Source organism: Diprion similis, chromosome 6, assembly GCF_021155765.1.
Source record: "Diprion similis isolate iyDipSimi1 chromosome 6, iyDipSimi1.1, whole genome shotgun sequence".
In the NCBI taxonomy this organism is placed as follows: domain Eukaryota; kingdom Metazoa; phylum Arthropoda; class Insecta; order Hymenoptera; family Diprionidae; genus Diprion; species Diprion similis.
Genome location: NC_060110.1, coordinates 5,460,102 through 5,486,917, shown reverse-complemented (window position 1 = coordinate 5,486,917; position 26,816 = coordinate 5,460,102). Strand labels below are relative to the sequence as shown.

General features: G+C 38.5%; 1 protein-coding gene across 2 annotated transcripts in view; it reads left to right on the top strand.

Moving 5' to 3' along the window:
* The window catches only part of LOC124407237 (protein tincar), a 113,228-nt gene that overhangs the window by 41,441 nt on the left and 44,971 nt on the right, over positions 1-26,816 (top strand). For both annotated transcript variants that reach the window (XM_046883194.1, XM_046883193.1), the window contains exon 2: positions 10,393-10,495. The gene's annotated coding sequence lies outside the window, so the exon portion shown is untranslated. The remainder of the gene's footprint in view (positions 1-10,392; positions 10,496-26,816) is intronic.

The window sequence follows — 26,816 nt, the reverse complement described above, 5'->3', positions numbered from 1 at the left end:
GTTAAATTGAGAGTCGAAAAGTTTAATATTGTAACTTTGGCTCGCCGCTAACTGGACGCTCGGGTTAAAACCACAAAATGGTGAAACGATGCAACGAAGAATTGGCCTTGAGCCAGAATATAATGTAGATCTTTCTGCAGTGGCATGAGTTTATTTGCAATTGCAATGGTCTGGCGGACGTTCAGTAAATAACCCTTTATTTTCATCGTAGGAACACGGTATACTTGTTACTTGCAGAAAAAAAAAAAAAAAAAAGAAATGTAAATTTTCTGTTGCGATAGAAGGATATACGTTTTTCACTTTCCTTAATTCCCGGCGATTCGTCCAGGTTCCATACCGACGCGTTGGTCGGAAAAATTTGAAAATTTGTTATACACCATTGATAATTTGTCTGCTCTTGATATTCAAATATGCACGGAATCCCCGGTCATGCAATTTCAGCATCGAGATTCCGGTATCGCGTGGGAGGGGGTGGCGGTGAATCAGGGTGTAAACTTTTCATTTTTATGCAGATCGCGACTTCCATCTATAATTACTATATTGCGTCTCCCACGTGTCGTTCTTTGTGATCCAGAAATCCACGCTGTGATTTTCAACCCCCGAATTCATTTCTTCAGCTCTGGCTGCCACCTGGAGTTTGGCTGTTTCGAGGGGAAAATAAAGGGACGTGGAAGAAAATGAGTCGATTAAGGCCGAGGCTCGCTGAAATGAAAAGAACACGTTTGCAACTGACATTTTTTACCCTGCCTGTGTACAAGTCGTTTTCTTATCCCCGCCCCCCTCATCCGCCCTTAAGGCAACAGACGTTTTCGTAATGACTTCTGAAAGGAGAACCTTAACTTTAAGAATTAAACTGAGGCAATTAATCTTTTCACAATATGTAGCTGAAATTTTGGTCTGACGAAGAGGCTTGATTCGTGGGGAAAATCAATACTTTTCATTAAATTTATTGCCAGATGTAGGTGTACAATGACAATTGAATTTTTTTTAATTAATCTAATCTCGAATCACGAAAATATCTTCAAACATACAGAAATAATACTGGAATTATAAACGAAAGCTTAGCTTCATTTTATAATACGTAAAAATCGTTAAATATATAGTACATTCGTTCGATTTCACTCTACGATGGTTGATTTTATTCAGAAGGCTACCTTCTACAAATTTACTGATGCTGATTTTCTTTTGCTTTTTTTCAATAATCAATATCAATGCAATGGTGTAAAAGTGCAAAGATTTTTAATTCCAGTATATTTTGTTTTTGTATTTTCAAAGAGATCTTCGTAGCTTACGAATATAATAACTTAATGCATATTCAATGTGCGACCATCTTGTAATAAAAACAATAAAAAGTATCGATTTATGAATTGTTTCGTACAATTCATTCATTTTTTCAGTTTGTTGATGATATTTAACGCGACGGGTATCAAACGGTAGCTAATTTATTACACTGTGACTCGCTCCAATCTCAAGAAAAAAAAAATAATTAAAAGGAAATCGGTCATATAGAACCGGGACGTGCAATGTCTACGTAAAGTTTTCGCAAACCGTCTCTCTTCATCCAAATATTTATCCCTACTTTGTCGATTGCTAAGTCTTTAACATCGTATACTAGGAATTCTCAGGGTGCAGTAATAGAAAACGATTAAACTTGAAACGACATATTTCACATTTCCTTCTAGCATCTATATAGTTCTATGAAATTTTTTTTCAAGATATTGATTTTTACACTGAATTACAGTCATTCTCATACATGCGAGGCGGGGTTCAACGTATTCTAAGCTAAGTGATGCGACCGAAGAAGATACCTACTGACTAGTGATACGGTCGTTATCTGGCGGTGCGATTGGCTGGTGAAATGTAGCCCACAGAGATATCGAACCCAGGTTTCCTGTTAAGCTAGACGACGATATCAGGATTGTCGCGTCGGAGTTTCGATGATAACAGTGGCAGTAGTAATTATATCAAGTGGAAGGTGAAACCACGAATGCCGAACTTCAGTCGTCCACCACCTCGCATTACCGCCACTCGACTCATTCAATCGCCCCTGCCATTCATCTGCGTCACACAATACACTCACGTTTATCTCGTACCGAAGATAAAATGCAAAATGCATATTTACAGGAAGCTTAAGCGCGGTGTTTGCACACATGTACCTACACAGCCTAGATCCAGATTTTCCGACGGTGCATTCAAATGCAGATCACGTCTCGTCCTCCCCATTCGATGTATTATATATATATATATATATACCTGTTCGAGCATCACTCTTATGGGGTTGTACCGTCCAATCAATGGGGTGAGAAGCGTTGGTCACCGTCGTGGATCAGCCAAGCATCGGATCCATACACAAAATTTCCATTGAACATTTAAAAACTATTGCATGTCTGATGGGTACAGTGATATTCAGTAATGGGTTCCCAGTGGATCTGCACTATTTTGTGGAATCAAAACTGGAACGAGTTTTATTTCTACAGAAATTTCATGTTTCTGTGGTCAACGTATCGTTTGTTTCTCCTGCCAATTGTATCGCTAGTCATTGGCACATAAAATTTGCTTAGAAAGAAAACTCGTTCCATATTTGATAAAAAAAGAAAAAAAAGAAAAAGAAATTAGTGAGCTACTGGGAACCCATTAATGAACATTACTGTACATTAGGATGGTCCTTATCTAGGGTGTTGACGAATTATTTCCGGAACGCCCTCCAAATCAACTTTAAATAATTCAAAAACAATTTCCAAATTTTTTTTATACGCTTATCTCAACTCTAAAACGTGACCCTGTTAGAGGGAGGTTTCTTCCTTTAAAATACACGTGTTTTGGGGACATTCTCAGTACTTGAAGAGTAATAATGTTGAAAGAAATAGCTCAGATAGTAGCACTAATGCTTACCCACTTAAACCTCGCAGTTACTAATTTTTTTTTAACCATATTACTCTTAGAATAAAATAAAATATATCCCAAAAATGTGTCCGAAATACGTGTATTTTAAATGAAATAATCCACCCTTTTACAGGGCAACGACTTAGAGTTGAGATAAAAATGTAAAAAAATTGGGGAATTCAACGTACCGAAAAAAAAAAAATCGTCAAAACCCTAAATAATGATCATCTTTCTGTAAATAAACAAATAATCAGATATAAGTAGATGGTGAAACCCAAGAGCCTTAATTGCAACGCCCCTTTTTTTAATCACATCCAAATTAACGATCTCCATCCAGGTTAACGAAGAATGTCAAAAAAAATGGCGTCTGCTTCAAGAGAACTTTTTACCTTTTCTGTAAAATTCTGAAAAGTACCCAGTAAAATGAAAACTTTAAAACACCGAACGTCGGCTGATGATTGCTTTCAGATTGGAACGATCGAAATTTGGTTGTACCGTAGATCTGGGGAATATCGCTGCGTATTTATTTTTTACCCACGCGCACCCTACAGTCGTTGCATTTTTTCATCCCACTCCGAAACATGCTGATATATACTCGTATACCTGACGCTCGCTGCACCGAATTCTATCCTCGGCTGAATTTGTGTTGTGACCATACGGAATACTGCAGTTGAGCAATTATTTCATTTTCAGTTTGTCATCGCTCGAACGGCTGCTGCAGCTAGACAGAGGAACAGCGGTCGTTACTGTTTACCCTGTAGCGTTTATATTTCCACCCTGATGCAGATTCGAACCGTGCGGTATTTCTGCAGCCGATTTTTACCCACCCGCGGACGACTCTATGTCTGGTACTCTGGACCAAACCATTTCGCGTCATGACGCAAAGCGTCAGATTTTCTGGCTCTTTTTTTTTTTTTTTTTTTTTTTTTTCAACTTATTTCACCATCACTGTTTACTGCATTTGTATGATTCCAGTGTTTTGAATATACATTTTTGCGTAGCAACGTAAGCTATAATTATCAATAAAATTTCGTAGAAGTTCGTGTGTTTCGAGAATGAAAAAAGATGGAGTTTAGATTCGATTTTGAAGATAAATTGGCTCGATCGTCTGAATCAACAGTTAGGAAAAGAGGTTAAAATAAGCGTGAAAAAAACTTTGAGTAATTTTATTTACGGCTATGACATGTAAACACGAGGTAAACAACATCTCTAATGTGTATAATAGATATGAATCTAAACAAATTCGAATAACATGAGCTAAGATGTTGGTAATTGAGGAAAAGTTTCGTAATTAGGACGTTTAAAATAATAAAAGCTTTTAAAAAAATTTTGATCTGATACTAACGTTTTTTTGTCCGTTCTAATTATAAAATCTATTGTCAAATTGTTGGTATCTTAGCTTGTGTCACACGAATTTAACTCAGGTTAGTCTCTGGGCTACTTTGTACCGTCCAATATTTTTGAGTGCTGGAACGTCGATCATTCTTTAAATTCAAGCATTTGATTTCATTCCCCAAAACAGACACTGAAAGCCAATTCGCAGATATTAGATAACGAGTATGGTTATCATTATGGCAGAATCTGCGTATCCAGAACTCTCGTACAAAGGGGATGGGGGTTGACATCCTCGTCGCAAATACTAAAATTTAATTCTGATCCCATCCGCCGCACGTTGGTTTCCAGTCCCCTTCGTCATTCGATAATCCATATTTTCAGTCCTGGAGGAAACTCGTGTCCCTCCATAATTCGGCTCTGCTTTGAATCCAATGTCAGACCTCCGAAGAGCCGCAGAACTAATTGCGTCTCCTCCTAACGTATTGACGGTACTACGGTTAAAATGGGGGATTCACATCGCTCTGGATTTAACAGACTCCGAGAGTATGACACTGGACGGAGGTGGAGAAACCCTCGAGGTTTTCGACAAGGTTTTCCCCGTCCCTTCACGCATATCCATATATGTATTAATATGGATTAAATGAAAATATTTGGTAAAATTTGAAGTCACATGAGATCCCTGAAGTTTTTTGAAATTTTCTGAGATATTGTGAAATGTTATGAAATCATTTGGACTTTAAAATTTGCAAGCGTGTATCAAATCTGAGGAGCAGCTAAGCCTTTGCTTCAGACCGTATTTTAATCCGCACATTCGCAGTTTATGCCTTATTCTGTTGGCAATTTTTGCTGCAAATTTTCAGAACGTTGTTTTAACTTGACTTTGGAGAGTTTGGGTGGCAGATCAACGCTGCCGCTAATTAAGCTGTGTAATTAATAAACTCGCTCTTTGAACCGATCGCAGAAATTTTTCTTTTTTTCCACGCAGTAAAAACGCGAGGGCAAAGGGTGAGTTTTTGTCTAGCTTATACACGAGACGCCCTTCGGGGCGAACAAGGACCAGGTACTCTCTCTGGGTAAGTGGGAACTACAGGAAGCGGTGAAATTCGCCGATATGTGTGTGCGAGGCAACGATCCTCTTGCGTGCGAGGGTATTTCCGGCCGCTTTAGAAATGTAATTACGCTGTCGCACGCCACTCGGCTCGCAGCGACCCTCCAGCTATCGATTCCTTAATCCAAGGTTCGCAATTACTGCATTCTTTCAATATCACTGATCCCAGGTTGAAAAGCAGCCCCGAAGAATTAACCTGAACTTCCCAACTGTGATCCTCTTTATCCTCTCACTGTTATCTTGAATTTTGCTAATTTGGTGACATAATTAATTAATTACTCCGCGAAGTGGCTGCAATTCTTTCAGATATTATTTTCTCGCTATGAAAGAGGGAAGGACGTATTTCGCGAAAAATTAAATTGAAACGGAATTAAACGAAATGGCGGGCAGGTTAGGAAACAGGGAAATTCCTGGGGATTTTGTTTTTGTATAGAAAATTCCGGGGAATGTCAGGAAATTTTTAAATCCGAATTAAGTGGTCAACGTGCGAGAAAAAATTACTTTTTAACGTCAAAATCGATCAAGTGACACTCATTTTTTATATAAACTTCAATTCTGCAGTAAATCTTACTCCAGATCGTTTATTTGCGATCACTGCAATGTTTTTGTCACAAGTATGAGAATTAATATATTTATTTTTGATTCATAATCTTAGTGGTCAAGGTGACCTTTTGCTCGGACAGTAGAAAATAAAGTGACAGGACCTTATTCATCTAATAACAATCTTTTGAATGACGTAATTGATCAAATATATGCAATCATACTTTGAATATTAGTTTTGCTTAATCCATATTTCAATTGCCCTTGTAAGATGTTGGTGGATTTTATTGTCGATCGAGATGAGCTGTTCGTTGTGAAAACTCGTCGAACCCAAAAGTTTCCCAATAAGCGAGATAATCCACAGGCTTAATGATTGTATCTTCAATTTCCAATCTCCCAATAAATTGTGTTCGATGATCGGCCATCTACACTGACAATGAGACAAGTATTTGCTTTCAATTAGAATCCAGGATCGCTAAATTCAAGGAAGAACCTCAGGGAGAATATATAACACTCGTAAAATCTAGCAGGGTCTCTTTTTAAGCAATAACTATCGATGCTCTGAAGTATTGTTACAATATTGAAAAACCGAGAATCTATAAAGGATGCATATTGGCGACAAGGAATATGACTCTTTGCCCTTAGAAAGAAAATAGCAAGCCCTGATTAACACTCACAATCAGTCGGTAAATGAATTTTCTGATTTATCCGCACAGTGCCTCCGGAATTCGGAATTTTTCTACAAATTGATGGTTTTTCAAAGTTGAAAGATTTCACAAATACCTGTTACAAATATAACAGCTCGAATGAAAAATGCGAAGGAAACATGAACGTGTTTTATATTTGGTAAATATTTAGGTGCAATAATGCAAATACGCGTGGGTCAAATCCTCAGTGGTCAGGGTTATAAACAACGACGGTCTAATTGGCACGGAACACCCTATACACCGTTATTTGGAGAATATTGCGCGAACTGGGTACCTGAACCAGCGCCTGTGGCCAGATCGTCAAATCAACGCCGGGTTGAGGTAATAGAATTTGTTGGGTGGTTTGATGCGCATTAGCCTAGACTATTGGTTTTCGATTACCGCATGGTTTCCGGTGCTTTTATGCGTCTTATGTGGCCGTTAGATCTTTCGGGTAAAGGACGTTTTATGTACTCAGCGATTAAGGATGAACGGGTCTGAAACCGACTGCCACACAAGTTGGTATAAGAGAAAAAAATCGTTTACTAAATCTCAATCAATCTTACCTGCACCCCATGGTGATGAACACGAATTAAAGAATATCATTACTGTGGATAGAAATGAATTTTAGCTAATTAGAATAATAAAACAAATTAAGATATCTGCAATTTACGAAAAAGTTTTATAATTGGAACGATCAAAGTGATTTCTCTGGGTTTTTTTTATCCGATTCTAAGATTTTTCAGGTCATTTTCTTTACCGTAGAAATCTTTAGAGATTGTTTGAAAAAAGATTTTTAACAATAGTTGTGTTCAGAGTGGATAAATTGGATTTTTATAAACACTGCTCGGCAGTAAATTAAACCCAAAACAATTGGAATCAAGTACAAATATCAGAGTTTAATAACTTTTAACGATCTAACTGTAAAACCTTCTATCAAACCATTGATATCTCAGTTTGTGTGTTATTCGAATTCGCTCAGAATAATTTTTCTTACATACTAGGGATGTTTTTCAATAATAATATTGCTGGAGATTTTTCAGACGATTTTTTTCTTCGTTCTTCATCCTAAAATGCTTCCCTAGGCGCAAAACTCAGCCTGGAATGAACAAAATCGTTAACTTTTCAGCGATCGATCGAGGAAGCGCTTTTATAAAATATTACGCGTTTCTGCAGCGCTGGTGAAATTCGAACTCTATTATAAGTAGGATCGTAGTAACGATGCTTCTCTATAATTGATCTCTCGTATCTCCGCCTTTCCATCCACTCTTTCCGTTTTCCTTATCGGCCTCCTTTCCCCTCTGATTTCCCTCCGGTTTCCGATTTCCGATGTGATTTTAAGTGCCGCCCCGAAAAGGTCTTCCCTTTAACATTACAGTGAAACCGCCTGTCAATTTTCTCACACATTTAAACCGATCGTCTCGTGACGATCCTTCCCTTCTTCTATCGACCGTTGCAATCTTTTTTCACTATACTTAACACTACGTAGATCCGGCTCCTCGGTTCTATCAATTTGAGAATCTTGAACCGTCGATAAATTTTTCCGGTCCTAAAAATCAGCACGATAGCAAGTTTTGATTTAAAAACTGGAAGTCATTTTTTTAAATATTTGTTTCGTGTTGGAAAATATGAATTTTTTTTTAATTTTCAAAACGGGTATTTTTTCTAGAAGGAGAGATCGGTTCGTCCGAGAAATGTGAAAAAAATTCGTAGCTCGCTTTTTTTGTAGGTTGAATAAAATAAAAAATAATCGAACGGATCGTAGAAGGTTAGGGTCAAATGCCGCGAAGTTGGCGTGGAATATATCATATATATGTAATGCAAATGCACGAACACTTTCACTCGTAGACGAATGCTCTATGCTTTTCGTGACTCAGTGAAAATTCCATTGGAAGTTTGCCAAGCCCGTAACGACACCCCAAACATGTCTGGATGCAGGAGAGAAAAATGTGAACAGAACGTCACAAACTTGAGGACATGACATGATCCACGACGAGATCATCTATTAATAAGCCATTTAGACACTCCGTCTCTCGTAGTTTTCCTCCCTACCCTCTAATATTTCCTGCGAACTTTCCCCTATTATTCCTCCCTGTAGTTCGCCAGCTATTGGCAGTCCTCGTTATTTTTATTGTTATTAATATCGTTGAACAAGTCGTAAGCTCATCCACACGTGTGTTTATAGGTTTTACGATGGTAACATCTATGGGTGTCAGGGAAAATTTCGACATCGAACTTTCACCCTCGTATATTGGCAGGCACTCAACCGTAACTGTTTTCGAGATGTTATACGTTATTTGATACAGCCTGTGAGACTGATGTTGTCGCTGCGACGCGATCTCCTGATCGAACAATGTATTCTTTCTGGAGTGCTTTTTTTTCAAACACGTGAATATGAAACTGAAGATTGGCGCAACTGGTCGTAATGAATAAACAAGATATTCTTGTGAAATGGTTCTTTTGGTTGCAGATAGTTGAGACTTGTTTTTCTCAATGCCTGTTTGGAAAGATCGCTTTTCGAAGCCTGTGGAACGTACGTAAACTGCCTCGGTTTTGAACAGTGCGGTTAAACGGCGTTTGCGCATGCGCATAACTGAAGTGCTCTATTTTACACACTAGGGCTTACCTTGGCGCTTGCGCACTTTCAGGTAATGCAATTTTACGCACTGTGGTATCGCGCGTGAGTTACTTAACCTCAATTTTATACATTGTCAGTGGCACCTTTTGTATTTCTCAAATCCCACTTTCATTCACAGGTGATGGAAAAAAATGGATTGTCTCACACGCACGCTCCGCAAGCTTCGAAAATCTAACTTTCCAAGCATACATTGCGTGAAATATTTTTTTAGATTAGAATGAACAAAGGACGTGACGAAACATAACCTCAATTATTGAGACATATTTGCGAATTTTACTTATTTTCCCCTTTACGCGCGGATGAGGGAAGAGAAGGTTAATTCAAGAAAAGTTATATCAAAGGGTGAAAAGTTTGAGATGCCTTGACTGCGGTTAAAATGCCGCCGCTATCCACCCATACTTATGTTGACCCATAGCTCCTGTAATTTGGTGGGATTTCAATTTCACGGTTTGGAAAACTCGGCTGCGGAAGCCGCGAAATTTTTTTTGTCATTACCAGCCATCACTCTCAGGGCGTGCGGTGAAGAGAGTTTACAGTCAGGGGAGAAATTATCTCCGCGCTTTCGTTCCTTGGCTAGTGAAAGCGGTTCACAATGGTATTTTTAATTTCGTATACATCACTGGGTTGGGCACCACTAATTACTTTTTGTAATTTATTACATTGAAATCGCTAGTTACACCGAGAGACTTTTGGTATCAATGATTGTTCTATTGTTGCTTATCTATAATTACAATGAAATATACGAATTCAGGATATATCGAAGTTCATGTATCTCAAAGACGAAAAAACGGCCTAAGAGCCCCATTTTATATGCAACAAAATCTGAACAACAAAAAACTTCAACACATTTTCATTCGAGTTTTTCGAATGTCAGTGTTACAATGTAATAATTACAACGTTTTATAATCACAAATTACAAATGAAATCGGAACGATTACTATTAAATATAAAAAAATGTAATTAGAACAATTCCAATCACAAATTTCGAGTGTAATTGGAACAAATCTAACCACAAATCGTGAGTGTAATTAGTATTTGAAAAATTTTTAATACCGATTACATTTGTAATTTTTAAATGTAGTTTCTAATAACAATGCAATTAATTGCAAAATCGTCAATTGTCTTACAATTTTTATACCTGATTGATGCAAACCAGTATATTAACGATCCAATCTCAAATCGGTGTGTTTATTTTGTTGCAGTTCGGTATCAAATCGTCAGGCGGATATCCTGCAGGTGGATTTGTTGTTGCCGCAGAGCACATCGCTGCAGAGAAACACTGTTTCCGGAAAACTTCGAAACACGGTTTGTCATTCATACATTATTTTCTATCATTTTTAATAACCGACGAAAATGTAAAACTTTGTTCACCTTGTAGCCAGACTATTTTTCTGGCATATAAAATATTTGATTCGATTGATGAATAACAAAACTCATTGTAGCGTCTCTGGGTTACGCAATTTTACTCACAAATTTCATTTCAAATTGCAAATTACTTCAGTTGTAAGGACACTAGCCATTCCGACTCTCAAATTACATGGATTCAACTTCTCAGAAGTTCTTTCAGTCATAAATGTTCACAAATTTTCTCCAATATATGAAATTTGAAACAATATTCTTCAACTTCAAAGATGAATGAAGGCCTGGCTGAGATTTTCTCTATTTCCAAAATTGAAGGTTAAATTTTTTTCATTACAATATCACTTATCATGAATTCCAAAAAAATCGATTGTTGGAGTTTTTCGTAGCGTTAGTCCTCTCTCGCTATAGGTCAATGGTAATATTTTTAAACTTTCAGCCTCTCTTTTTATTGCTATTAAAATAATTGAATCCCAGTACTTATTTTAAAGTCCAGCTGTACCACCACCCCCTGCATACATGAATTTATATATTTCATTCGAATGCCGATAAAATAGGAACCTTCCTAATTCAATCAAGTTGGTAGAATCGGAGTACGTGAATCGACCGGCCATATTGGAAAATAGAGTTGATTGCATTTCTGGATGCTTGTATAGTAGATGGATGTATTTGGTATTCGTGCACAATAACACTAATAAACCCTTTCCTCGACTATCTTCACCCCTCACACCGCAAACCACAACCTAAGTAGTTACCAAGTTTCCAGTGCACACACGACTGCGATATCTAATTGACTTTTCGACACACATACATATAATACAAATACCTCGTAAAATCCTCCCCCTTTGGTTAACAGCTATTGTTGATAACTGTTGATAACTGAATTTCAATTAATTTATCAGTAAACATCAGGCGTACAATTTAGTTGAGAAGTCATCCGAACAAAAAAATTGCGGAACAATATTGCAATGTTTAAAATCTTATAATCATGGTGAAAAAATTTATACAGACGATTACTTGACTCAAATAACGTTCAGTCGGTTCTAAATATAAAATGTGTTCATTTTATAAGTTATTTCTTTATTTTCATTGTGCGAAAATATGAAGATATGAAAGAAAATTCTTTAAGTTTGAATGAAAAGTTTTGCGAAGATAAAAAGAGTGAAAAGTAATCGGAAACAGATTTTTGCATCGAAGGATCAAAAGCGCGTACATGCGTGATGTAAGCTATATACATGCTAATTAGGTTCCATCGGTTTCCTTGGGGCGTGGATGTAACACGTAAAACCGTGATGTAGACCAGTCCAGCCTATTTCAGGACCCAGGTTCAATGAATTCTGTGTTTTAGCAAACCGAGGCACGTGGTCCTGCTTCGTCGGCACCTCGAGATTTGAGTTTTGCTTATGCTAAAGCTTGAGGCGGAAGTCTCAGTCTACAGCAATCTGGCTGAACCGAGCAATGAAAGCGTTTCGAATTTAAACTGTTCTACTTACCATGTAACTGCATGCAGTGCAGTAAATGGAACCGAGTGCTACTTACTTTTGTTGATTATAAATTTTACATCACAGGTTAATGAATTATGGGAATTACAGTCAAGAATCATCTCAGATGTTACCGACTGCTTCTTGCGAGATTTTTACAAAATCGGGGCCTAAGCTAGTCGAATTGTAAGCTGGAGTGAGTCTATCCTGTCTATTTTCGGTTTTACGTATTGTCAGTCAATTTTGACGCTCCAACTTTGACCTGTTGTTTTCACTATTATTTTACAAAATGTAAACGTTCCAGAGATTTCTAATCGAGTTTAACTTATATCTCGATAATAGGGCATAAAAAATTCAACAGATCATGTGTCGCTGTAACTTTTAGGTACTTTAATGGAATGCTAACGATACATTTTTCACATATTTATATTTGTTTCTTGTTGTTTAGTTATTTAAACTATTCATTGCGTTTTTTATCGTAGCTGAAACATCGAGGTATATTTTTTCAAAGGTTAGAAATGCGGTTTTTTGTGATTTCGAACTCGATTCAAATGAAAATAAATATACAATTCTGCTAAAAGCTTGTTACAGACCCAGATTCATTGAAAATGGAATGTTTGAATACAGAATAAATTCGTTTACCGCTAACATCGCTGTGAATGAAAATCCCTTTCAATAAAACAAACCGCTCCGTATTCGTTAGCTGTAATCAACGCTGCGAAGTTTTAAAAACTACATCACTACTTTCACGTATTTATAATTCTTCATATCCAAACTCAGACGCTTCACCCCACGAAGGGAAAAAGATGCGATCTCATGTTCTTACACAAAGGCCCTCAACGCGATGTACGTACCGAACAAAACGAAGTGCCATACGTAAGAAGTAGGGAAATACATAAGACATACAGAGTAGAATGGAAATTCGAATAGCGCGAGGTCTGGGGGATGATCGATGGGAGCTGAAGACTGATGGTTACTCCACAACCTGCGAGGAAACGCGACAGAGGCTCATGGACGGGGACAAATTGCGTGCACAACCGAGCTGGACTTGTTCTACTCACTTAACTGTTACTCTTACTAGGATTCACCGCGCATTTCACGAATAGTTTACGAACAATGAAACCCCGGTTCTTTTGACCTCGTGCACATGGGGGATTCCATGCGAATCCAACCAACGTCCGACCCTCACCATTTTTTCGTTTTGTTTAAAAAATTTTCTGCAATTTACCAACTCTGAAATAGTACCCTGGATTTTTTCGGTTTTTTTTTTTATAATTTTTATTCAAAATTCTGAAGAAACTTTCAAAAACTGTATTTTCTTTTCTAAACTTTTTTTTTCGGCGCTTTTAATTTTTTTCATCAACTAAAGCATCGCTTAGGTGGTCTAAAAAGTCGCGAAAAATTATAGAAACTTCTGTTTTTCACTTAGTACGTTTCTAGATCGGTTTCATTACGAACTTTGCATATCCTTGAAAAAAAAAAAATAGAAGAAGAAAAATATCATTCCATAATGGAACCCGAGTAGAAATATTTTAAGTGGAAAGTAGAAGTTTTGAGGATTTTTTGGGAATTTTCAGACGTTCGTACAATGTTTTAGTTGACAAAAAAAAAAATTCGAAGTGTTTATAAAAAAAATTGTTACTTCATGGTCCCGATCTTGAAATGTTTGGAACAGAAAATACAGTTCTTCAGAATTTCTTGAGAATTTGAAAAATATCGTTTTTAAAATCACTCTAAATATTTATAAATAATTGAGCAGTTAGATAAAAAATCTAAGGATCTATCGAGAATTCATCACGAATAAAATGAGCTATTGTTCATTAGAATGGGACAAAAATCGGCGACTTTACTCAAAAAATAATATAGATTGATTTTATTTCTCTGAAGTTGTTGACATATTGAGGTCTTTGGATATAAAATTGAATGTTTAAAAAAAAAAATTCCTTGTCATGCAAACTTTTTAGCTACATACATGTACCTAGATTAAATTAATTCGCTAGATTTTGTTCTATCACACATTTTTTCGTTCCAATCACATTTTTAACCTGGCTGTACATCCCCTACATTATCAAAACTAAAAAACTTCAGTTCATTTTGGTTAATTTTATACACTCATGAATGTCAAGATTCGTGCAAATACTTTTGCAGAATCAGATTGTTCGAAAGCGAAAGCTTCTTAAGGCTAGATTTTAATCGTTTAAGAGTATGACTGCAGTTAAGTGATAAATCTTGAAAGATTTTCTACATCGAATCAACCTTTTAAGGTTCAATCTCGATTTAAGGTTATAAATTATAGTAAGTATATATCATCAGTTGGAGTGAAGGAGCTGAATAAACGATTTAAACGCGTGATTTACTCACCTATCGAGAGTTTCAACGTTATTGGAAATCGGCTAGAATTGAATCAGCCGAAATTTAATCCCTTTTCGAAGCTTTCCTCCGATCGGATACTAGCATCCCGCAAACGTGATATACTCGGCTATTATTGTTCGAGACTGGTACAAATTTTTCCGATTGTAATTGTTATTGATGGAGAATAAGAAGTCCATCGACTGGGTCCGGCAGCTACAGACTCACGTCCCTCTTCGACTTATTGCAATGGATTCGGGGAGCCTCGGGATAGGGGAAGCAAGAAGAAAACAGGGGAAGAAAAGGGAGAGCTCGGCCAGGCTTTGGTGAGTCACCAAAAATTCGAGCAACCCCTCTTTGCACGAGGCCAAGTCTCACCCTCTGCTTTCTCGTCTTGCTTCTCTCGCGGCTCCTTGGTTTTCACAGATTTTATATAGTTTCTTTCTTGTTAAGGTTATCCGACTTCCGTGATCATCTACTTCTCTAACTTTTTTCCCTTCATCTCTCCTCAAGCAGAGTGACACTGTTTCAGTTCGTTTTCACCTTTTTTCTTTTCTCTTCAATCCAATTGGAAACCCCGACGAGTTCACTTTTCTTTTTTCAAGGCTGTTCTGAGTTCTGTCGCAGATCTGAATTGTTTAAAAACTTACTGATTTTAATCATATTTTTGGTTATCACGATTAACGATGAAAAGAAATTGAAAATTTCGGGTTGTTTTGTACTCTACTCATGCCGCCAATAGGAAAGATTCTGTAAATATTTGATAATATTGCAATTCTCAAATTCGTTTATTCCCTATCAAAAAGTGAACACTTTGACTACGAAAATTATTCTTTTTCCTTTATCGTTATTCTTGGTTGAATTTCTTTCAAAGTACTTTCCGAACTTTCATTCAATCCGTGTTCGGTAACTTGTACTCGCACACAACAACAATGGGACTATTTTCAATGGAGAGTTCTCTCCGTTGTTCAAGAGCCGCCATGACCTGTGGGGGAAATCAATTAATTAGATTCCGACGTTGTTTTATTGCCGAGTGATTTATAGCCGGAAGAGAAACGATATTTTCACCGCAACTTTGTCCGGATCGGTTGTACACCTTCGGCACGTTTGGAAATGTTTTCGAAGGCTTATTTAGAGTGCCATCAGTCTCCATTACAGCATGTTGCTACGTGACGAGGAGAGGAGGACGTACACAAATTTGCCATCACATTCGAGGGATGCGAAATATGTGAAAACGCGAAAACGCGAAAACGCTCATATCCCCAACCTGCACCGCGATTTGCACGACCACGACCACGACCACGACTACGACCACGACCACCGTTCCTGGGGTACATTTACCCTTACTCGTAAATCCGTCATGTGAAACTGAAATAGAGCTCGCAGTGCGTTTACGACTGAGTCTATACTGCCTACGTACTCTTGGTTTACAGTCACGCCGCGTGTGCCGTAAAATTGCTCATTTTTATACACGAATTTAAACGCTGCATTTCCGCACAATAGCGTCACGCTTGTACTTCGTTGGTAGGTGTGTTCGCTGTAAAAAACCGCAATGGATTCGTTAAGCTAGGAACTCGAGGGTCTCATGGTTTTCAAATTAAACCGAGGCAAACCTTTCTGCCAATCACAACTCGTCGTGAAATAATGGCTGCGCTGTTTTCGAGCCTCGCCGTCAGTTGGCGCATTTTATACTTCAGGATTAGCGTGCACACGAAATGCATTCCCTCTCGGAAAACACACAAGTCTCGAAACGTTAGCTTGAATATGAAAATCTGTCCGATCGCTTCGAAAGATATAACTTAATTTTTATGGTTGGTTCATTTTTTTGTTTACCAATTATTTTTAAACAGTTCACGAATAGTTCGAACTCATCTATTAATATCTATAAGTTAATTTCATGAATGTCATTTCGTCCACAAGTGATTTTTTCTCTCTCATATATTATTCTACTATTTATTCATGAAACAATATCCTCAAAGAATTTAACTTTGTTTCATAGGGTTTCGTGTATCGGTCGAAAAAAAAAATTTCTGCCCTTGCATCCAATACAGTTACTTGAAGTGTTAATTTTTTTACTTAAATTACTTATAAGGAAACTTAATTTAATCAAATTTATTTTATTTTCAGAATTTTTTTTTTCGTTCGTTGCTTTTTTAGGGGGTGTCCCATTCTGCTCGCAAAAGAAAAAAAAAAAAAATTTTATTTTCCCTTGACATCTGAAAATAATTTTTATTTTCTTTGATTACAATTGAAAAAAAAAATAATAATAATGATCCAGCGTATTTGAATACTCGAAAAGTAAGTATTTCGTTAGGTATTTCGTTTTGCCCCTCTCCCCTGGGTAATAATGTATAAATCAAAACAGAAAATATTTTTTATCCGTTGCCCAGATGTTCAATAATTTTTAATATATTAATAGAATATGTTTATAGAGTGACGGTATGTAGAGAATAATTTTCAGGATACCGTTTCGAAATATCCTGTAAATATCCCGTTCCAAAACATACAAGGATGACCCGAAAGCCACTTAGCAAACGAGCTTTGTGCAACGCATCTATTTCCATTACAAACTCGTGGTGGAACTTTGGCGAGCCCCTACCCTACTGCTACAGCGTAATTAGGTCTAAATTACAACCTCAGCTGTCCACGTACATGTACTTATCCACCATATACCGAGTATATATATAGTAATGATATACACCACGTTAACACTAGAACTGCCAAACTAGTCAAAATGACTGTTTTAAAATTTCATTCAAAGATTCCTACTTCTTGTCACATTTTTTTCCCGCAATGATGCAATGATATTTTTGTAACATATGCATGATTTCTAGACTTGTTGGCTCTAAAGTAACTTTTTTTTTTACAGATTTGATAAAAGTGGGCAATAATATTTGATTTTTTACTCGCTTATCGTGTATATATATATATATATATATTCGTTTATATTCGTGTATATATATATTATATATATATGCACGTGTGTATGTGTGTGTCTTGCACTTTTTTCTGTTGAACAAATGCAATCCAAGTGTAACATCATTATGCGAAACCTTGTCAAAATAAGGTCACCTTATTGCAGCCTCGTACTGAGAACTCCACACTCGGTCTAAAAAAGCCCGCTTTACGCCCTTGGGACATAATATACTATTACGACGGTAACTAAAGGAGTAATATAATGCAGTCTAATTTTGTTTTATTAGATTGGTTTTATAATTTCATTCTAAAATTCCTACTTCAAGTTACATTTTACCTCGGTAGTTCTAGTGTTAATTACGAATTAAACTTCACTGATAAATTACTTTTTGCACTGTAAAATCCATTTATCTTGAGCCAAACGATACATTTACATGAAAGTTCGTGGTTGGAAAGGTTTTCGAAATCGCTAATTTAGGAAGGAATTAAAGTCATTTGTTAGGATCCAAAAATATCTAACCATGCCGATAAATCGGTCGGGCATCCGGCCAAACATGTTTAGAAAACTTGCAGTTCTTCAGGTCTCGCTTAAAGTGTTAAGGTGTTAACGCGTCCAGTTCATTACGTAACTGGTTACCGTTCTATTTGATTTCAATAACGAAATGACGTTACTTCTTCCTCCGCCCATTCAATATTCTCGAACGATTATGCAATGCGACAGGAAAAGTTTTACTGCTTAAAATTCATTTGAACTGCAAATGGAAGCCTCGAGGCGAACGACGAGAAGTAGGTACCCACTTCTATCCACCGTTGATTATATCCACCCGTATAGATTTGTTCAAATGGCGTACTGAATGGGCTCTGCAGCAGCCACTACCGCTTACTACCAATTTGAATACAGGGACGTGGCACCGGATTTAGAAATGCATTCGTAGCATTCGGTGGTTATAAATTAACCTTATACATATACTTCCAAGGTTTGATAAATCGGACAGATCCGATAATCAATCTCAGATATTTTGGGACGCGGAACGACCCGGTGCTCGACCATTTATGAGTATAGCATGAAAACGTTTATATCAAGATACTAATTGAGGAGTTGATGATCAAAAGCAGTTTTTCGAAAATCGGGAATTCAGTTGTCTCGAATTAAAATTCAAAATCAGATTCGATCCATCGTAGCAAAATCGAAAATTTTATCGTATTTTGGCAATACGACAGATTATTTGTAGAAAAAATTTCAACAACATCATCTTTCAGCTCATTGAAGCAGTGATTTTTTTCATTTTCGAAAAAACTTAAAAATTGTTTTATCCACGTTTGATCACCCTCGCCTCACTTAAACTTTTATTTTCTAAAAAAATCTGCCTTACTTAGTTCTAATCGTGCATGAACAGCATGGAGTGGCCCATGCATGGATAAGAACTAGTTCAGATCTGACTCCTGGACCGTTATCCTTTGCTTTCTTAGGTTTCACTGGTCAGTCAAATTCAGTCGAATTCAGCCAAGTGAATAGTAAATTAAGGCAAAGAATTTCGGAGTTCTAACCTCCTGAGCCAGAAATCCAGCGATGGTGAACGAAATGCGAATTTGTATATACAGCTTCCTTCCATATACAGCTAGGCCGGTATTTCATCTGGTGTGCGAGGACTTTTTTAGCCGGGTTGTGGATGACAATGAGGAACAGGATCCTGACTAGGAGCAGTCATTCCTAACCGGGCGTTCCCGTCTGGACTCCGTAGCGCCCTTTTTCCGCATTCAATCAATACCCGATGCCACCCACCGCTAAACGCCTGCAGGGCCAACTCCCACGCGCAACCAGATCCTAAAGGATTAAGCGTTCATCCTGGTGTAATCCGTTCCTGCCATGGGAGGTTGGTAGAGGTGCCTATAGTGTGCACGGAAAACAGTCGCCGTAGGGAAGCTTTTCGAATCTTCTCTTGTCCGGGTAACGGTGTTTCTGAAAACTGAAAACTAACCAGCAACCATAATATGATTTTCACGAACGATATATAGTCACGTTCTCTAAATTGTAAAGATTGTGTGAAATTCAGCCGCCGATGTTTCGTCGATTCCTCGTGCAGTTATGGTCTGTTACAGTCGGTACCAACGCTCTCGTCGTTCGGGACAAGATTCTCAAAAACAGATTTTCGCACCTAATGCTCTGCGACTAATGGAGATTGACAGATTCAGAGCTACCTTTGTTCATTTTATTTCTGTAACCAGATCCTTTGTACCTCGTTGTAGCTATCGACGGACGATGGGTCCAATGGGGTGATGATAACGATCAGAGATTTTGCGATTTCGTAAATAGGATTAGAACGGTTGGGCAGAGTTCAGGTTTAAACAACGTGGTCCGTGTGTCTAGTTCCATCGATCGATCCATTATGTCGATATTAACTGACGAAGAACAATGGAGTCTGGCAGTTATTGTTCCGTGGATATAATACTCGATCCCTGTTGCTGTGTCAAACTGTTTAACGGAGAATCTGCTTCAGCGCAACGCCACAGTTCTTGATTGTATTACTCTTGGAAGAGCAACTTCCTCAATGCACGTCAGCGGAAGTGTCTCTTTTCCATCCACTACGTAGGTAATCGTACCAGTTTTCATCGTGTTGAAATATTTTCGTATGCGTTTGAGTCAGTCACTCATGGGATCGTGTCATTATTCGTGCAATCATCCGACAAACCAACCAAATTTTGATCACGACATAAGAAATGATAAACGATTTGAGGCTTCTTCATTGTAGACTCGCCTGATGCTAATCGACACCTACCAATATTATCTCGTGATTCTTATTATCAGCGAGGTGAAGGTGCAGGCAGAGAACGGTCGAAGGAAAATGGACTCTGAGAGAAAGGATCATGGCACACAAAAGAGGGTGCGAACAAGACCAAAGTGACTACAGAGGATGGAGGTCGGACCAGTTTCCTCTATACTTCCTGGTAGCCGTACAGCACTGTAGATCGCGAAGGGTTCCCTTGAGAATGGAACGCGGTCTGTAGTCGGTAAACTAATTAACGGGCAATCCTGATCCAGTACGGTACCAGCTGGGGGTTATACCGCAGGTTTGCGCCGTCGCCACTTCACCCTTATTATGTCCGTTGTATAATATACACACCTACTAAGAGATTCTCCACCGAAGCGTGTAACCGCACAATGCAAAGACCTTCGTCTCAATTTTAATTACATTACGAATCTCTGACGGTGATGCATCGTGGATTTGAACGGATCGTCAACCAAAAGAATTGAGAATATTCTATACACAGAATACTGCAAGTTCTGTCGTTTTACGTAATTTTAGTTTGTTGTTTTTAGCAGTGGTAGCTACAGTGTTCAATCAGCAAACAAGTGATTTTAAATAACCGTATACGATTTGAGAGGAAGAACAGGATGACTTATCATTCGTTAATACGTTGTATGACAATATACCATACATTGTGTTTCGCGAAGTCGATCTGCAAAGACTTCTCCGTCAACGGGTCATGCAGAAATTCGTATCATATTGCCTGTAGATTCATTATTTATTTATAGAATATACTAAGCAGGATCGCAAACTCTGATGGAAATATTTTCAAGTTTTAACCGAAGCGGAGTCTTATCCCGAAGTTTCAACCAGTCAACTAGGGTGGTGGTAGCAGGTGGATGCCTTTGGAGCACTGAATTTATTGAATAATTCAACAACATACTGGCAAATTTACCGAGCTGCTTCGTACAGAGATGTGTAGATATTTCTACGATCTCAAACTCACCTCATCTCGGTGAAACTTGTCAATTGCGATTTTGTCTCCTTTACCCACCTCCTTTACGTAATTATGTTCAGCTCCGCTTGCTACAGCTGATCGTATTATGGCGCCTAATCTTCATATCCCGTATTCCGTACGTAGAATTCCTTGAGATCATCGCGATAACGATATGATATAGTTATAGACCTCTGCTATTCGCCAATGCTTTTTACTGCTCGACACCCTGCGGCTTATACTGGCACAGTTTAATACTCTGCTTTTGGTTCACGTTCACGCTCGCGTTGTTTCAGTAAAGGCTGAATAGGCTCGAGTGCTTCCTTTGGTCGCACTAATGTACTTTCGCTCCTCAACTTAACACCTTCCCTAAATCGAAACCTGGTTTTTCCAGCCACCCTTATCCAGCTCGCGGATCCTTTTAAGAAGAGGATCAGAGCGATAAGTCAGGGTTTATACTACGGCCTAATTTCAAAGCTGAATTATCTGGTCTGTAAAATGTCGGATGAACTACTTCCTCGTATTTATTTATTTTGTCTCTCACTTATTGTTTTGAAGTAACGAAAATATCATGCAATGTATAGTACGGGGCTAATATTCGTAATGTGAAAGAAGCCTTACCTGCTAATGGCTGACACGTGGTAACGACTTGACTGCTGCTGATCGTAGTAATTGCTGCGCTTAACCGCTCCAGTGCTAATATCCATTTAGCAGAGATTGTACACCAAACAGCGAATGGTTCCTTCACGGGACCACAATCCTAGCAAAAAAAAAAAAAAAATTTGGTGAAAACAATATCGCAGGAAACCATTTTTCACGACTGATACTTACATTTTCAATCCACGAGAAATGATCTCGAAGTCTTACCTCACGCTCTCCCATTCTCCCCTTTGGCCTTTAAGACCACTCAAGGGTGCGCAAGGTCTTATACAGGCATCCTCACCCTTTCCTGGTTCAGTAGCTCGAACCCCCACGTATGTAATAATGCACGGCTTGCGTACATGCATGGGTTGTGACTCCCTAGAGTGAATCTTTCAGCATCACTGGCAGGTAGGAAACGAGGGGATAGATGATACTTGATACTGCAAAATCGTTACTCGACCTACTATCACAGTTTCCAAGTAGGCGGGTGTTTATGACTCAGTCATATTAGCCAGAATAATGAGATCGTTAGGGTCGAGTACAAGAGGGTATTTATCAATTTACATGGTGACTGCTGAAATGGATCTCAGTCATTATTTTCGAATGTTTTAGTTCATGGTTGAGCAGTTTGCTCCTTATGTGAAGTCATGTAGATTTTGGCGTAAGAAGAAGATGAATATCGAATGAATGAATATTTTTTATCGAAATTGCTTCCAAGTGATCAAGGCGACTTTCCAGTATCGTACCTCCAATGCTGCTTATACATCTCTGAGCGTGTAATGCGAGGATTTCTTCGTATAGACTTTTTTCTGGAAGGATCGATTACTAGCATCAGGTTTGAAAACGAGCAGTCTGAAGCGTTTGAATATTCCACTGTTTCGGAACGATCTATCACCATGCATCACTTGAAAGCCCTAAGCTCCTGCCGAGGGTGCGACTATGGCGGGGTGGAAACTTGCCAGTGGTCCTGAGGATCTTGAACTTTCGAGGGGAATTGCGTAGGCGTGAGGGAGAATTCGGAGTGCGTGACATGCGTGACAAACACACAGATTAAGTGCAAGGTTCGCTATATAAAAATTCTACACCGTACTCCGTTTAACGTGGTTCACCCTCCATCATCTCCTCAGCTTGATTCACTAACCGGAAATGTACAAAAATTACTAAATGGAATTACAAAATATTAATGATTAACGAGAAGGGATTCGAATCAGTAATTTTCGTTAGCATCGCCATTATCTTTTTTATTATCATTTGATACATCGTTTTATGTCAGGAAATCTCAAGTGCTTACTCTGGTTCAATAAAAGGCAACAGCGTTGGATGTAGTCCCCTCAGGTGCTCGATGCTATCGCGTTATCCTTTCTTTGCTTTCTTATACCCGTCAGATATGCTGCACTGCATCCATATAATTCCTGAGATCAGATTTGAATCGTTTTCAAGCTGAGAAATCACATCAGTTCGTTTCTCAAGTACCACTTGTACCCTTTCTTTTTAACGTTCTCGTCGCACCACCATATTCATTTCAAACAACCAAATTCGTGTGGAATCGGGATTACTAGAATAAACTGTAGCACAGACGATGAAATGGATTTTACACATTTATCGAAATCGAATAAACTTCAGACTCCTAACACAATCCGTTTCACTTTTACAATTTGAATGTCAGAGCAAATGAGAAAACTTGAACGAAGCCCAGTTCCCAGTTCTTTTGACAATTACCGCGTTTTGATTAACAGATTAGAGTTGGCGTTTGATCATCGTACTGGCTTAAGCTACAGTAATTACGGCTGTAATACCCCGTTCTCCAAAATCGGTTGAAAAGAGATGAGATGCACACTCAATTCCATCAGTATATCCCAAACGAAATCGCCATTACTTTCATGGAATAAAGAGTCTTTGATGACGACAGATAGGATCAGAGAGTTAGAAATAATGGAATGATACAAACCGAAATGGTTCCTTTATTTATGCAAATAAATTCCAACTGATTTTGCAACACAAATCCCTGTTTTTCCACCGCCGTACTCACCCAAATACTAATTTCCAACTGAATCCGATCAACCTTAAATTACGTCCCGGCCTTTCAGCTTTTCAGCTCACTCTACGCCACAGTGTACTGCAGGACTGGTTCAATTCATTCCAACCACGTATCTATGCTCTTGGTTTATTACCAGTTGCCATTGTGGTCTGCAGGGTAGAAAATACTTTTGTCGACAGTTTTCTTTGATCTAGTCTTTTCTTTGGAGTAGCTGCTACTCGCTCTGTGAAACATTACCGTCGACTTCTTTTGCAGTGGAGGAGAAAAAAGGCGAATATACGACAGTGATTTGTTGACCCTGTAAAAGTAGCGCCGCCATGTTGCTTGGAAAACACAATAACGAAGAGAAAGCGGTATGTCCTGCATTTTGTTTCGCATGACTCACTGCACCACCGAGTATTTCGTTGCATAGCTCGAAGCCATAGAATTTGGGGTGGGAAACCAGCGCTGCGGAATCTATGAGCGAATAATTCCTCGCCATCGACCCTCTTGAGAATCGTTACTCAGAATTCGAGACTCGAAGTTCACTTCCCACTTCTTACTATACAGCCTACTCGCCCAGGTTATCAACCCCTCTTTTTTTTTGCTCTCCCAGCAAAAAACAGGGACGCGTATGCAGAGCTATTTCTTGCATATTCCCTGTAGACAACGACCAAGCTCCCGGCCTGTCAGAGATAATCTTTGAACCCCGGAAGTTGTCGGTGACGGATTACGCGAAACAATACTACCCCGAAGAGAAAGACTATTTATATGGATATGTGACGCTACTGACAACAAAGCGTATATTCCTTACAATCTCAAGATAGTCATTCATTTTGCATTACTCCTTGAGATCCACCTGTTCGTCTACAAATGAATTCCGACAATGAGAAACATGTATATACGTGCGTGACTTCATTTTTATCGGGGTGTTTTTATACCCATTTGAAACGTACTGGTTGTGGAAATCAGATAACATCGTTGGCAATCGCGTATGTTACAATTTTTTCTGTAGTCTTATTCGGTAACTCTTCATTATCAGTAAAAACAGTAACTTTTAACCACAAATATTGTTCTACGACAGTTCATAACAGTTAATTTTAACACTAACATTTCTCACAGTCAATAGAGTGATACTGACAACAAATACTTTTCATCAGGAACTAGGAATGCATACCATTGATCGATCTAAGAAATAATTTTTTAGTCTGTAACGGTAACGGTTCTATCTTGTTTTCTCATTTTCATGAATATGTAGTTTCAAAATTTTAAATCGAAATTTCAACCATTACAGCGAAAATACTAATCTCTCTATCAGAATTCCCGTGCCTTTCTTTTGTAACTTGTTCCTTCAAACGCCCTTTCCTTTTATCTTTAACTCGATCTAGTACCAACGTATTTTATGTACGAATGAGTCAGATCGTCACCATGACAACGAAGGAAAATTGTCTTTTGGATACGGGTGGAGAGTAGAAACTCCCCTCTTCTTAAGGCTCGTCCTCGTCGTCCTCGTCGTCCTCGCCTTCATCGTCGGGGTGGCACCCCTCGTGAGCTTCGTAAATGCTGGATTAATTGCGAGAATATTTAATTTGAAATTCTATAAGGGGTACAAGACGCTGTTCTTTCCTTGTACCCCGTACTTCGAACCTGCTGAGAGTCCGTTATTAAAGAGTTTCACCGACCATTCTTATCACTGAAATTAACTGCACACTTTTAGCGTAGCTTTGGAATAATGAAATTTCAAGTTTAGGTATACAGAAAATTTCAATCGCTCTATATTTCTGTTCCTCAACTTGGCCTAACCTTGTATGGAAATTCGTTTAAAAACAATCATTTTTATCTTGTTTCCAAAGATTCCATCACTCAAAACATTTTACTATTCTCACCGTTAAGAAATTTCATTCGTCAGGCAATTCCTGTCTATGTCACAGTTATTTAGACCGATTAAAATTCACCTGGCGTCGACGCACATTAAGTCATTCGATTCTAGCCTTATCACGTATTCTTTTAATTAACACTTAGAGCATAAAAATGATTTTTTTAGCACATAATGACATTTCTTCGTGTCTTTATATCTACATACAAATCTCGAATCGGCCTTCTCACGTTACACTTGAACTGCTTGTGAGAGTTGTTCTTCAAGCCGTCTTCCAGGAGTTCTAAGCTGCAAGAAAAGTTTCGAACTTGCTTCGGAACTTTTATGGAAAAAAATGTTTGTTGGAAGAAAAAAAACTTGATGTGCAGTTTTTATGACGTTATCTGCAACTGGATGTCGAATTATTTTCGAAAACGAATTTGAAGCTCCATTAGTCCTCGAAACAAGGAACAAAGTTTGGCTACACACTATATATATTGAAAACGGCAGACTTCAGAGATAAGAAACTCTGACCTACCGATCTTTGTAAAAGAATGAAGACTTCAAGGGAGAAAATTAGAGTCAAGTATTCAGAACGATTCGAAATTTTGCCCAGCTCCGATGTTTCACAAAGAATCCGCGGATCCAGCGCTCACATATTTCTTAAGGCCAGGACTGACCGCGTGCAAGTAATGGAACCTGGGACGCCCGTTACCATGGGAACGGGAGGAAAAGATATCCTGGAACCCGAAACAACGAATGCGTCGCTGCAGCAGCAGCAGCAGCAGCAGCAGCAGTTGCATCTTGAGTCCCAGGATCCCTTACCGGGAGGCAGAAATACGAGGCCACTTATTCTTGGAGATCGATTTTCCCCCACATAAAGATTTTCTCGCCCTTTCCTGTGTTTATTTTCCCAGTACGTTAGCCACGTCGGACGTAATAACGCATATCCTCACGTGAAATGCGTCATATGTCGCTTCCCCTTCTGGCATATTTCATATCACGAGGATGAATCTCACCCTCGGAAATACCACAAGGAAAATGACAGGTGCCACGTGATGGTTGAAATATCCGGGAAAAGCGCGGCTCCAAACCATCAGTTTCACATAAATACGCATCCGCTAACCGCAGGCTGATGCTGATGTGCGGTTCTGGAGAAAACTGCTGATTACTATACTACCGGCCTTCCTTCGTGCAGTAATGACCCTCGCAATGTCTTTGCGGAGGCTGAGCCCCCAAGCCAATATCCTGCCACACTGGCGGCAC